Here is a 12,595-nt window from a genome sequence, read left to right as displayed (position 1 = left end):
CGGCTCCCAATGGCTAGCCTCCATTTATGGAGCTAGCCAATGGAGCCAGGGGATGTTCCTGAAGCCCATATAGTAAACAATAGATTTCGCCTGCGCTCAAAAGCTGCGCAGAGGGCAGCCTTCTGCAGGCGAAACCTAAAAAGTACTTTGAATAATATTTGAGCATACAACTTGATATGTTAGTAATATAATACAGTTTCACAATAATTGCATCGATGCCATGCCACCAAACAACATATTGAAATGTATTGGGCTGCTTTCTGTCTACCATGATCATTTCATTTGCAAATTGCTGGCATTCATGTTATACATTTGTGTGTTACAGGAAAAAATGTCCCATATATTTTGTTTCGGAAAATTTACAGTAGAATGCAGTTTCAGTTTTGTAAGAATCAGCGGTGCTTACAAACTGCTTATGCCTGCTATCTGACATATATAATATACACAAATTACTCGGGTGGGATTACATAATTGTACAGTATATTAATCCACCAGATCTTGGCCCCTAAAATGAATAAACACGATTATTGATAATTTACTAACTCAGTTAGGTTTTACATGCCAAGTTTAGTGAAGATTATTCCATGGGAAAGAAGTTCAGGAGAAATGAAAAAAATTATAATTTTAAATGTTATCTCCCCTAGGACATTTTGCTTAAAGGTATTGCAAACCTGATGAATTGATTCACATGAAATCTGGCATGAACCTAGACCTTTACTCAGAAAGTGTGTTTGTTCGATTGGTTTTCAATCTGTTCAATAGTTTTTGAAAAATAAGCATTTGAAAAAGTTGCAGTGTGGCATTTGAAAAGGTTAAGACTTTTGCATACCTTGTCAGTCGAAAACCTATTTGTTAGTTTGCTTATAACATTGCCAACATTTGACAAATATCCATGAAATTGACAGAGTCCAATTAAAAGTGTTCATTTGCTAGTAAGTTCCGGACTGTGTACTGAATCTGCACAAAATCTGGCAGATGCTCGGAATAACTAGATTTTTGCTGGTATGTCAAGTTTTCTTCCAATCCGTAAGAGGGGGAGAATACTTAAGCAGGGGGGGGCGGGGGGGAGTTAATACAATTTTGATTTGCTGGTAACATTGGTGCTGTTTGATCAACCTGAATGGAATGTGGCAAGTAGGTAACAAGTGGTACCCAGTGTAGGTATATCAGGTTACGTGAAGATCCAGTGGAGGGCTAACATTAAAGGGGTGTGGAAGCAATAAGATCTGCAAGACATTGTGTAGGAACTTAGCACGTATAACCTTCTTTTACTTTTTTTTAAGTTTGTGCAGATCCGTCATTGGGGTTTGAGTTAAATTGTAAGGCTGTGGGAGTGTTCATCTGCTAATAACAATTGCACTGTGATGATTCTGCACAAAATTTTACAGAAGCCTGTAGAACTTGCTTTTTGATTGTTATGTCAAGATTATTACCATTTCATCAAGAAGGAGGGATAACATTAAAAGAGGCAAATATCATGCTTAGTTGCTTGTAACTTTAGTACTGTTTGATGATTCTGCATCAAATATGGCAGACAGTTAGCAGGGTACACCCAGTGCAGGTATTTCAGGTTGTGGCAGATTCAATGTGGGAGGAGAAGTTAAAAGGGGGGGTCTAAACAATGTATAGATTGACGCATAACTTTGACACCATCTGATGGAACTGCAGGAAGGTTGACAGGGATGACGGTGAGGAGCTGAGGGCATGAAAGAATAGTTCATTTGCAAATACATGTGGCACTGTTTGATTAACCACCACACAATTAGGCAGATTTAGCTTACTTACATTTGAGCAGAACAATTAGGGGGCGGCAAAAATATAGTGGAGCACAATTCGAGTTTGAATCACTAATAACTTAGCCCTGTTCAATTATTCTACATCAAAGGAGGTAGCAAGCAAATTAAGCCTGGTGAAAGCCCAGACAAGCCCTGGAACCAACTCTTCTGCAAACAGTCAAAGGTGGTTGGGTGCATGGCCTTTTCAGAGGCTGTTCAGAGCGCAGAATTGGGCTGTGGCAGGCTGTGCATAGTGGGGGTTAGGTGGTGACAGCAGGTTGAGGAGCATTGTTGTACACAACGGGCCTTAGAAATCAAGAACATTTTATAAAAAGAAATTCACTAAAAAAAGCACCGTTTTTTGGGAGAGGATGTGGCCTAATGGCTAGGGTGGTTGATCTTGAAGCTGGGGAACTGGGTTCGAGTCTTGGCAGGGACGCTCAACATACTGTGATTCAAGGCAAATCAGCTAATCTCCCTGTGCTAACAAAAATGAATTTTGTCTGTCTGGAACGCAACTGGTGCTCATGTAAAGCGCTGTGATAACTTCTGGCTAAGTTCACGTAATGTAAAAAAAAAACACAAAAAAACGAACACGACACACAATATAATCATAGTTTTTCACCATGTTGTCTTCAGTTTTGGTCTTTTATTCTAGCGGACGACCTTGACTTATGTTGAGTATGTGCATACATGTTTATATGTGTGCTGAGGGCATGTGTGACCCCATCGGTTCACTGAATGAATATTGAACACACAAATATCGTGTGGACAGAATATCGTGTAAAAAATATCGAGGACTAGAATATTGTGTAGGTAAGTGCAAATATATAGGTATACATTTACTATTCTTAACTCCAGATCTACGTACCTTGAAGATATATATATATATATATATATATTGTCAAAGTACAAAGAGAGCACAGCCTCATAGATGAGAGAGGGAAGGAGAATGGGCGACAAAGAGAGTGGGGGGGAGAGAGTAGAGGCAAAGAGAAAAGGAGGTGGGGTGGAGAGCCAATAGAAAGAAGAGACTAAGCAAGATAGCACACAATGGCAAAACCAATATCTCTGGCCTTTATTTTTAGGTCTCACCTAGCGTTGCAGCGCCGATGCGTTGCTTGCTCTTCAAGACATATTGTGGTAGAGGAGATTTCAGAAGGGGACTTGAAGCCCCGCCCATCATTTTCATAGGCTGGCGTCATCATTTATGGTAAACGGTGGCCTCTGATTGAACATGAGGCTTCTTTGTTGCCACCCTGTCTCCTTTTGGGACGGCCCATCCAGACTTGATTGTTTGCTTAATGGCTGTCGTGAGGGTATTTCTTATCTAAAGGAGGCTTGTAGTGACGGATCATGTTTCCTAAGTCTGTTTTTTAAAAAAATGTGATTATGTCTGCCAGTGACGACATTACAAAACAGCACCGTGCACCGTAATAAAATGTTCCCGCTACTGTATTTTTCCTCACCTTAAAACTAATGTTTAGTTTAAACAGATTTCCGTGCTGATATACATACACCATCTCCCCCCTCTGCCTCTAGAGCACACATGTGCAACGTCTCCACCCTCTGCCAGCCACTGAGTCTCCCTTCAACTCTTCAACCAGTCACTTCTCAATACCAGAGTCCAGTCTTCCTTTGTTGTTTATTGAGGTCTCAAAACGCCCCTTCACGCCCAAGGGGCTCCTTTCCCTTGGCCTTGCTGTAGTGATGGGCTAACAGTAAAAAGGTGTGAGATCATCATCACTGCAGATATAGGTGCGAGATCACCATTACTTCAGATATAGGTGTGAGATCACTATCACTGCAGATATAGGTGTGAGATCACTATCACTACAGATATAGGTGTGAGATTATAATCACTGCAGATATATATAATACCTACGTGTTCAGTATATGAGAGTTTAAGCTATTGGCATTCTAAATGACAATCCCTTTTATTTATGTTTTAAAAACGAAAATAAAAATTAGAGGCATTGTCATTTGCAATGTCAATGGCTCAAACTGGTGTAAATGCGAGACCTATTGCATTGCAAATGCTTGTTGGACAACCTGGGGGGGCCGATTTGGACGGTGCCTATGTTGTTCGAATGCCGCCAGCGGCCCAGTGGGTGTCTAAATGGCTTTTCTGAAGGCAGATGGGCGTCCATTAGCTCCCTTCCTCCCTTTTATCAATGGGCAGAGGAGTCCCTCCCTTTCTCTCGCTGGGCCGGCCCATTAATGTATGCATATTGAGTGGGGGCAAGGGGGCTGAGCAGAAGTGGCCTTACTTTTTTTCATGAGTTTTTCACCAGTGTGAACTAAACTGTGCATTTTTTTTTATCTAAGTAAAGTTAAGAAAACACGCCTCTGTCTGAGACACCCCCTTCTTTTTATAAAACTTCGCCGAAGCAGTGTTTTGCGGAAAGGCAATATGCAAATGTGGGCCACTTTTTTTAGCGTGACCGGGCAAATTTTTATTCAAATCCAACCCTGACTGTTGGTCCCTCTGTGTTTATCTTTCAGCAGGCACAGAGAGACGCGAAAGCGAAGAGAGAGAGGAGGGAAGAAGAGAGATGACAGAGAGAGATCAGAAAGTGAAGGAGTGGCAAAAGAGAGGGGGGAAAGAGACAGATGTCAGTGAAAGAGCAGAAGGAATGAGGAGAGAGATAAGAGAGAGGGAGAAAAGAGAGAGAGAGACACAGCAAATAGATGCTTCAAAATAGGAAAGAGTGGGGGGGGGAATGCAGCAGGACATGTTGGAACACTTTGCCAGGACAGCAACTGGATTCCAGTCTGAGCCTGATGAGTTGCACTACTTTAGAACTACTTCATGTACTTCAAAAGGCAGTCTGTGAACAGGCCCCATTGTGTGTAAGACTGCACCAAATAATGACCCATAGCTAAATTACAGGAGGTGGAATGATGTCTTCTGAGCCTGTCCCTGATCCGGATACTTGAGTCTAAAGTGACTTTCTCGGTTCATGCAGTGGGAAGTGAGGCAATTCCTTGAAATGCAAGTCACGGCGCTCCCCCCGACTTCCCGTGCAGTCTTTATTGAGCCTGCTCGTTGGTGTGTTGCAAATTGAGTGGCAAAGAAGTTGACAGAAAAAGTTAACATCGTGCCTCAAGAACATAAAATTACAATTAAGCACAGTTAATGTAGCATAATAAAAAGATATTTGATTATGCGTCAGTTTAGGTAGAAATGTCATCTATCTCCCATGTGACTGCTTCAGCGGAGGAGTTTCATGAGAGGAGGCTAATTCCACAGAGAGAGACCAAGTCAGCCGCTGCCAGAGCCAGTCTGACAACCCTTGATTGTGTTACCTAATTCAACGGACGCAATTTTGAAAACAGAATTTGTGTCGTGTGCTAGGAAGCATCATAAAGCACTACAGGATTACGGACTATAGGCTTATGCACCCATTTTAGTTTAGAAAAACACATTTTCTAGCTATGTGTGGCTCTGTGTAAAAGACTGCTGAGCTCCAAGGCCCTCCATCATACACAAAGAGTGCCAGAGACACAAAATAAGACAATCGTTTGCAGTTACAATGAATATGTGAACTGACTTTTCCTTCCGCTTAGTTATGATAGGGCTGAGATTTCGATCAATACCTTATCACTATCGATCTAAAACCCCGATCTGGTCGACTGAATCTTTATTGCCTGTCATTGAGAAATAAAGTGCATCTTTACCAAATTAGTTCCCCCATTAAAGGACTCTGCTTCAAAGGATCACAAACAACTTCTAGCTTTCAAAGGTTTATTATAAGTTGTAAGTACAAGCATCTCAAGATGAGATTCACCAAATACACGGGCCCAACTACATACACGTGTTCTCTGAAAGCCCTCAGACGAACAACGGAAACTATCAATACCAGTTCTAAAAACAATAGTGCCGTTAGCATAGACACGTATTGAAATCTATCGCTCATTACAGGCGGAAAGAAATTACAGGTTAGGCTTTCCCTACCCTGCACTAGATGGTATCCCTACTTAACCAGGTCTCTACCTATCAAAGGTGTCAGCAGTGAATGACTCCCGAGGGAAGTCACTCACTCTAAACTCTTGGTGAAAACCTAAAGTCCTCCAGTCATGGCCCCTCTCTGCCTACCCATCCGCTCTCTTAAGGGTCCTCAGGCATCTGCTCTAACTCCACCCAGGGGTGCTGTCCCTAATACAAAATCACAACAACATTTAGGACGCCCCTCGTGAGACGCCCCTCACGTGGTGTAGCTTCTGGCTGTTTCCATGATGAGGCCTTGCGGTTAGAGTCGACCTTGCTTTCCAGACGCTTCTCCGGCCCGCTGATACCCCTTAAACATTCCGGAACCCTCCTACATGTCTGGTCCATTTCAAGAACAGGCTTCTATTCATTTTTAATAATTGAATACCCCCTTTTCTCTTCCAGACAGACATTTGGAGCCAAGTCCCAAATCTTATGGTTTTCCACCTGCGTCACAACATTCCCCTTTCCAGACTAATACGTGTAAATCAACATTTAAAGCTTTCCAGCCCTACAACAGTTTTATAATATTCGATTTCTTCTTTAATTGTTAGCATGTTAATACTCTTATTCTACTGATTCAGTAAACACATCTGTAAATCAAAAACCCACTCATTAATTCTAAACATTAGTGCAATCCACATTGTATATTTCAGTCGCCTTCCCCCTCCCGCCTTGCTCAGGCCCTGAGGCCTACCACGTTCAACGTTTCCGTATGTCATCTTGCATTTGACAACTGCACAACATAGATTCAAGAATATTCACGTTGAATAAAATCACATAGTATCACATTTTGCGAATTAATAAAAGAACTCACATCTATATAATATAGTCCTTCTGAATAATATAATGTAATCATAACATGAGTGCGGTCCAAGAAATGAAAGGTATACCAGTCTGATTCTTTCTGTCATGGCCATGCATGAGGCCTGTCTCTTTCCGTGCTCACAGCACGCCATCTTCCTATTAGCAGCTACATTTAACATGGACCATGATTAATCACATCTAATAAAGTTATACATTGCACTCATGTCTTCATTAGTTCCACTTCTATATGCATTCTCTAAGTTAACCACATAATTTCAGAATATAGATGTAGTTACTATCAGCACTCATGGCATTTCTCTTCATGGTTTGTGCTTACTACGTATAAGTGTGATGCATTTCTACATTTTGGTTAGTTTGCGCTCTCTCAGTTCCCCCCTTTGATGACCTCTCGGGGTCATCATTAACATTTAAACTGCAGTGATTGCTAGCATAACCCGTTTCTGTGTTTGCAAAGCCCTCAGACTTCGGTACTGACTATCTTGTATGGCAGCCAATCTCTGCAGCTGTTTACTTCGAGCTCTCTCTGACCTTCTTGATCTGTACCATTTGAATACCCTCACCAATCCCCACAACACAATCCCACAGATCAATATTATGATGATAGGTTTCAGTATTTTCCACACAAAGCTTTTGCCTAAGGTGGTGAGCCAACCTCCTGCGTCACTTATCCCCTGGCCCACCTTTTCCCAGACATTTTCTCTGCTCAAGTCTTCGATCTCCTTGTGAATATCAGTTATGTTCCTAATAACTTTATCAAGGGGCTTCGAATTGTCTGGAATGTAGGTGCAACATTCTTGGACCTTCAAAGCCTTACAGACTCCGCCCTTTTTTGCTAATAGGACATCTAAGGCAAGACGGTTCTGAAGAACCATAGCCCTTATCGATTGCATCTCTCCTTCTACCAGCATTAAGGACTGAGCAGTACTGGCAGACAACCTGTCTACGACTGTTGCTAGCCGTCTAATTTTAACATCATTAAGAGCTAATCCCAGAAGTGGGAACACAGCTCCAAAGACATCTCCAACCATTTCTGCACTCACATCTCTCCTTCCTCTCGATGATGTCTTGCCCTCAATTATCTCTAAGTCTTGGGCATGATATATTTTAGGGAAGATAATTGCCAAGTAACATGAGCCATACCAATTATCAGGTAGCTTCACGTAGGCATTTCTCCCACATACAAAATATACGTTAGGAATCACTTGCATTCCTTTCAGGAAGTCTTTGGTGTAATACTCCAAATTGAAAGCATGTTCACAGCTAACCTCTCCCACGTATACATTTTCATAATACGTTTTGGCTCTATGGAGACATAACTTTCCTCTCTTTGTTCTATCTAAAGCTATTGGACCACTACTACCCTTTCTCTTGTGTGCCTTTTCTTCTTCGGTCCAATCCGTTTTCCATTGTCCTGATTTCTTCAAAATCTTTTGTCTCCTATTCCGATCATCCACCTGCCCTATGAACTTCTTCTCGACCTCTGACACCTTACATGTCAGGTTATTTCTGCGGGCATGTGAAGTGTCTAATGTAATCCAAGGAATGAAGAACTTGGCCAATCTGTCTTCACTCTTCCAGTAGTCCCATTTGTTCATTTGCTTATAATTTGGGACTTCTGGTAACACTGAGTCATAATTGGAGAAATAGTATTCAAAACTATCTCTCCCATAAAATATACTAAGCAATAAGCTACATGTAATGCCATAAGTCAGCGGGAGGTGATGATAACGAATGCCTTCATCCACAGATGCCGGCAACTGCATGCAGACATAGCAGTCCTTGACCTCCATGGCATCTACATATTCATACAGTAATTTTGCATAAGCATTTGACCTAAAGTCACCTTGGGACTCATCTACATGTAACCTGCGGGCTTCTGCAGCCAATAACGCTTTCTTGTGTGTGTTTTCCCCTTTCTCACCAGCAATGGTGGGTGTAAGCGCTTCTACAGATGCCACATCAGTTACCTTTGCCTCCTCCTCACGTCCCTTTACATAAGAGACTGTTACCACTAAAGCTATTAGTATTATCACTCCTACTATTAGTGTACCTATTATACATTTCGCTCTGCGGTTCTGAGTACCGGCCTCCATTTCGTCAGATAGTGTGGTTCTCTCTTAACTCAGCACAAAGTTCCCTCCTTTTCTTCGTTCCTTTACTGTCTCCTTTACTCCTTTTGTCCTGAGAACCACGCAACTGGAAGCTGACAACCCTTTCCGCCAAAGTCCTTTTTAGTTCAAATACAGACAACCCTAGCCCTTCTCCATCATCTCAGGGAGAGTCCCTAAGAATCTCTGCTTCCTAGGCGCTAGGTAATCTTCTTTTCTTCACGCTTATTTACAAAGTCTTTTAAGCATCCACTATCAGGCGCTCGCCTGCAGCTTCGACAGCAAAGTTCAATATTTCCAGACGAAGGTTGTGCTCTTCTGCGGCTGATATCTTTGAACCAAAATCAGGGAATTGCAATTCTGTGAGAAACATGTCCTTTATCTTGCTGAGGCGGGGAGGACGGGGGAGCATGAATGTCAGAGACCCTTCTTGTTCGACACCGGGCACTAACAATCTTATCTCCACTGTCACGATGGGCTCAGAACTGGACACCACCACCGCTCTGATCCTCCCCGTCACCGGTTTCGAAGCCATCTGTCACCAGATATGTCCACTCGGGGGTGGAGTATCTTCTGTTAGGCACACGCACTCTTCTTGACCTCCTCAACTCTGGTGCTTCAGCGCCCTGAGCACCGTCTTCTGGGTCTGAGTCTTCTGATATCGGAGGAAGGGTTCTCTCCAGAGTTGACCTTAGGCTAGAGCTCCTTCTCTGCGGCCAATCAGCTTCTCCGCGTACCCTTCTACTCCTTCTTCTCCTCGTTGGTTCACGCTCCCTGTCAGACCTGTCAGTGTCTGACTCGTACTCCCAGCTACTTTCTCCTTCAGTAGCGTTGTCTGTTTCGCTGTTGTACTGACCGTCCTCAGCTTGGTCAGACTCGTTCCCTGCTTCCTCTGGCACCTCTACAGCTTGGCTAGCCCCCTCTATGGCTTCTCGGTCCGCCTCTGGACGTCTATCCGAGAGAGGAGCTGTTTCTATCAGAGGTGCTGGAACTCTCCGCGTATGCGACGCGTGGATCCAATTGGGCAGGCCTCCCACTTTCACGGCTGTGTTTGTGGTCAGGATGATCTGGAAGGGCCCACGCCAACGAACATCCAAGCAGCTGCTTCTTACGTGCTTCTTCACCAGGACCCAATCCCCAGGAAGCAAGTCATGACAAGGGTCCTGGCACGATGGTACCTCGGCAGCCTGCACCTGAAGGGACACAGAATGAATGGCGTCAGACAGTCCCTTACAATAGTCCAGGATCATATCATCTGTGATGCTAATCAATGCAGCAGTTGGGACAGAAGGTAACCTCATTGCCCTTCCCATCAGTACCTCATGAGGAGACAAACCAGTTCTCCTATCCGGGGTACTACGGAGGCTCATAAGGACCAATGGCAACGCATCAGGCCAACTCAAGGATGTTGATGAACACACCTTTGCAATTCTGGCCTTGATGGTGCCATTAATCTGTTCCACAATTCCTGAAGCTTCCGGTCGGTAGCTGCAATGTAGTTTTTGATCAATATTTAAAGCTGCGCAAATCATTTTCACAAGCGAGCTGTTGAAATGCGTTCCCCTATCCGATTCCAAAGAGGCCGGCACCCCGAAGCGCGGGATAAGCTCCCTGAGCAATATCTTAGCTACTGTGAGGGTGTCGCACCTGCGTGTAGGATATGCCTCAACCCATCTAGAGAAAACGCAAACAACCACCAGGATATAACGGAGGCGGCTGCACCTTGGCATTTCGATGAAATCTATCTGTATTCGGTTGAATGGACCTCCTGACCTCCCTATGTGGCTCAGTGCAACTGGTGTCTTCTTCCCTACATTCAACTGCTGGCACGTCACACAACGCTGGCACACTGCTTCAGCGGCTACTCTGAACTTGGGGTTAAACCAGGTCTGTCTAAACACTCTCAGCATAGCATCTCTTCCTAAGTGGACAGGACCATGTATTTGTCGGGCCATTGGGCTCACCATCTCATTGGGCAACACTGCTCTGCCATCTGCTGAAACCCAGAAATGGGCCTCCCCCACCACACATCCTGCTTTTTGCCATGTTTCTTTTTCACAGTCAGGAGCATTTTCTTGCATTTCCTTCAGTTCGTCCCAAGTATCAACAGTTTCCAATATCATCGCTAATTCAGTCCTTACACTTATTCCACCCACTTCCACCTCTGTGAAAGAGTATCCTGTCTCCGCGCAATACCGTGCGACTTCGTCGGCATATCTATTGCCTTGTGACACGAAGTCCATGTTTCTGGTATGCGCGGTACACTTTACAACAGCAATACCTGCTGGACATTGCAATGCTTCTAACAACAGGCGCACAAACTCTCCATTGCGAATGGGAGAGCCTGAAGAAGTCATGAAACCTCTTTGAGACCACAACTGCCCGTAATCATGAACTACCCCGTAACCATATTGACTGTCAGTGTATATGGTGACTCGGATTTGATTGCTTGCCAGGCAAGCACGCGTCAGGGCAATAATCTCGGCCACCTGAGCGGAGTGTACTCCTTCCAGGCATCCAGCTTCCACTACTCCAGTAATTGTGCAAACAGCATAAGCTGCTCTTAACTGCCCAACTTCGTCTCTTACACATGAGCCATCGACAAAGAAAATTTCATCTGGGTCGGTCAGTGGCTCATCTACGATGTCGGGTCTTGGTTTGGTGCATAGTTCAGTCACATCGAGGCAGTCATGGTCTGTACATTCTTCATCATCTTCGATATCATTTGGAAGTGGCATTAAGGTAGCAGGATTTAAAACAGAGCATCTCCTGAGGGTCACATTCTCTGCAGCCAGAATGACTTGTTCATAGCGCGTGAGCCTGCTATTCGTCAGATGCTGAGTTTTAGTCCTGGTCATCAACAATTCCACTGAATGGGGCACATGTACCTCTAACGGGTGCCCCATCACTATATTTTCACATCTCTCAATGCTGACACCTGTTGCAGCAACGGATTTGAGACATCCGGGCAACGCTGCGGCTACTGGGTCTAAAGTAGCCGAGAAGTAAGCGACTGGTCTACGGGCATTCCCATGGATTTGGACTAACACAGACAGCGCGCATCCCTCTCTCTCGCAGCAGTAGAGCAAGAATGGTTTATCGTAATCTGGCATTCCCAGAGCCGGAGCACGACACAAGTCCTCTCTCAGCTGCAGGAACGCCATCAAACAGTCTTTGTCCCATGGTACCGGATCACTCACTTCCTTGTGCGTCAGTTTTTGCAAGGGCTTTGCTTTCAGTGAAAAGTTTGCAATCCACTGTCGGCAATATCCCACCATTCCTAGGAACATTCTGACTTCTCTCTGTGTTTTAGGCGCATTCATCTTCATGATGGCCTCTATCCGGTCTGGTGACACCTTCCGTTTCCCTTTCTCAATTCTGTGTCCCAAGTACTGCACCTCTGTCAGGCAGTACTGCAATTTCCCCGGGGACACCTTATGCCCATTTTCGGCTAGATGGTTTAACAAAGCAATAGAGTCCACCCTGCAAGCTTCCTCTGTCTCTGACGCCACAAGGAGGTCGTCTATGTACTGGACCAGAACTGACCTCTGGGGCAGTACTAGACTTTCAAGATTTTTCTTCAGGAGCTGGTTGAAGATCGATGGGCTCTCTGTATACCCCTGAGGAATACGACACCATGTTAGGACGCGACCTTCCAGCTTAAATGCGAAAAGAAAATGGCTTTCTTCGTCCAAAGGGATCGAAAAGAAAGCCTGGCAAAGATCAATCACAGTGAACCATTCTGCTTGGAACGGTATCTGAAACAGTATCACTGATGGATTCGGTACCACTGGACAACATGAAACGACTATGTTATTAATCTTTCTAAGGTCCTGCACTATCCGAAATTTCCCATTAGGTTTCTGCAGACCCATAATCGGGGAGTTACATGG

This window comes from Lissotriton vulgaris, chromosome 7 (genome assembly GCF_964263255.1).
Source record: "Lissotriton vulgaris chromosome 7, aLisVul1.2, whole genome shotgun sequence".
In the NCBI taxonomy this organism is placed as follows: Eukaryota; Metazoa; Chordata; class Amphibia; order Caudata; family Salamandridae; genus Lissotriton; species Lissotriton vulgaris.
This window is presented reverse-complemented; position numbering follows the sequence as displayed.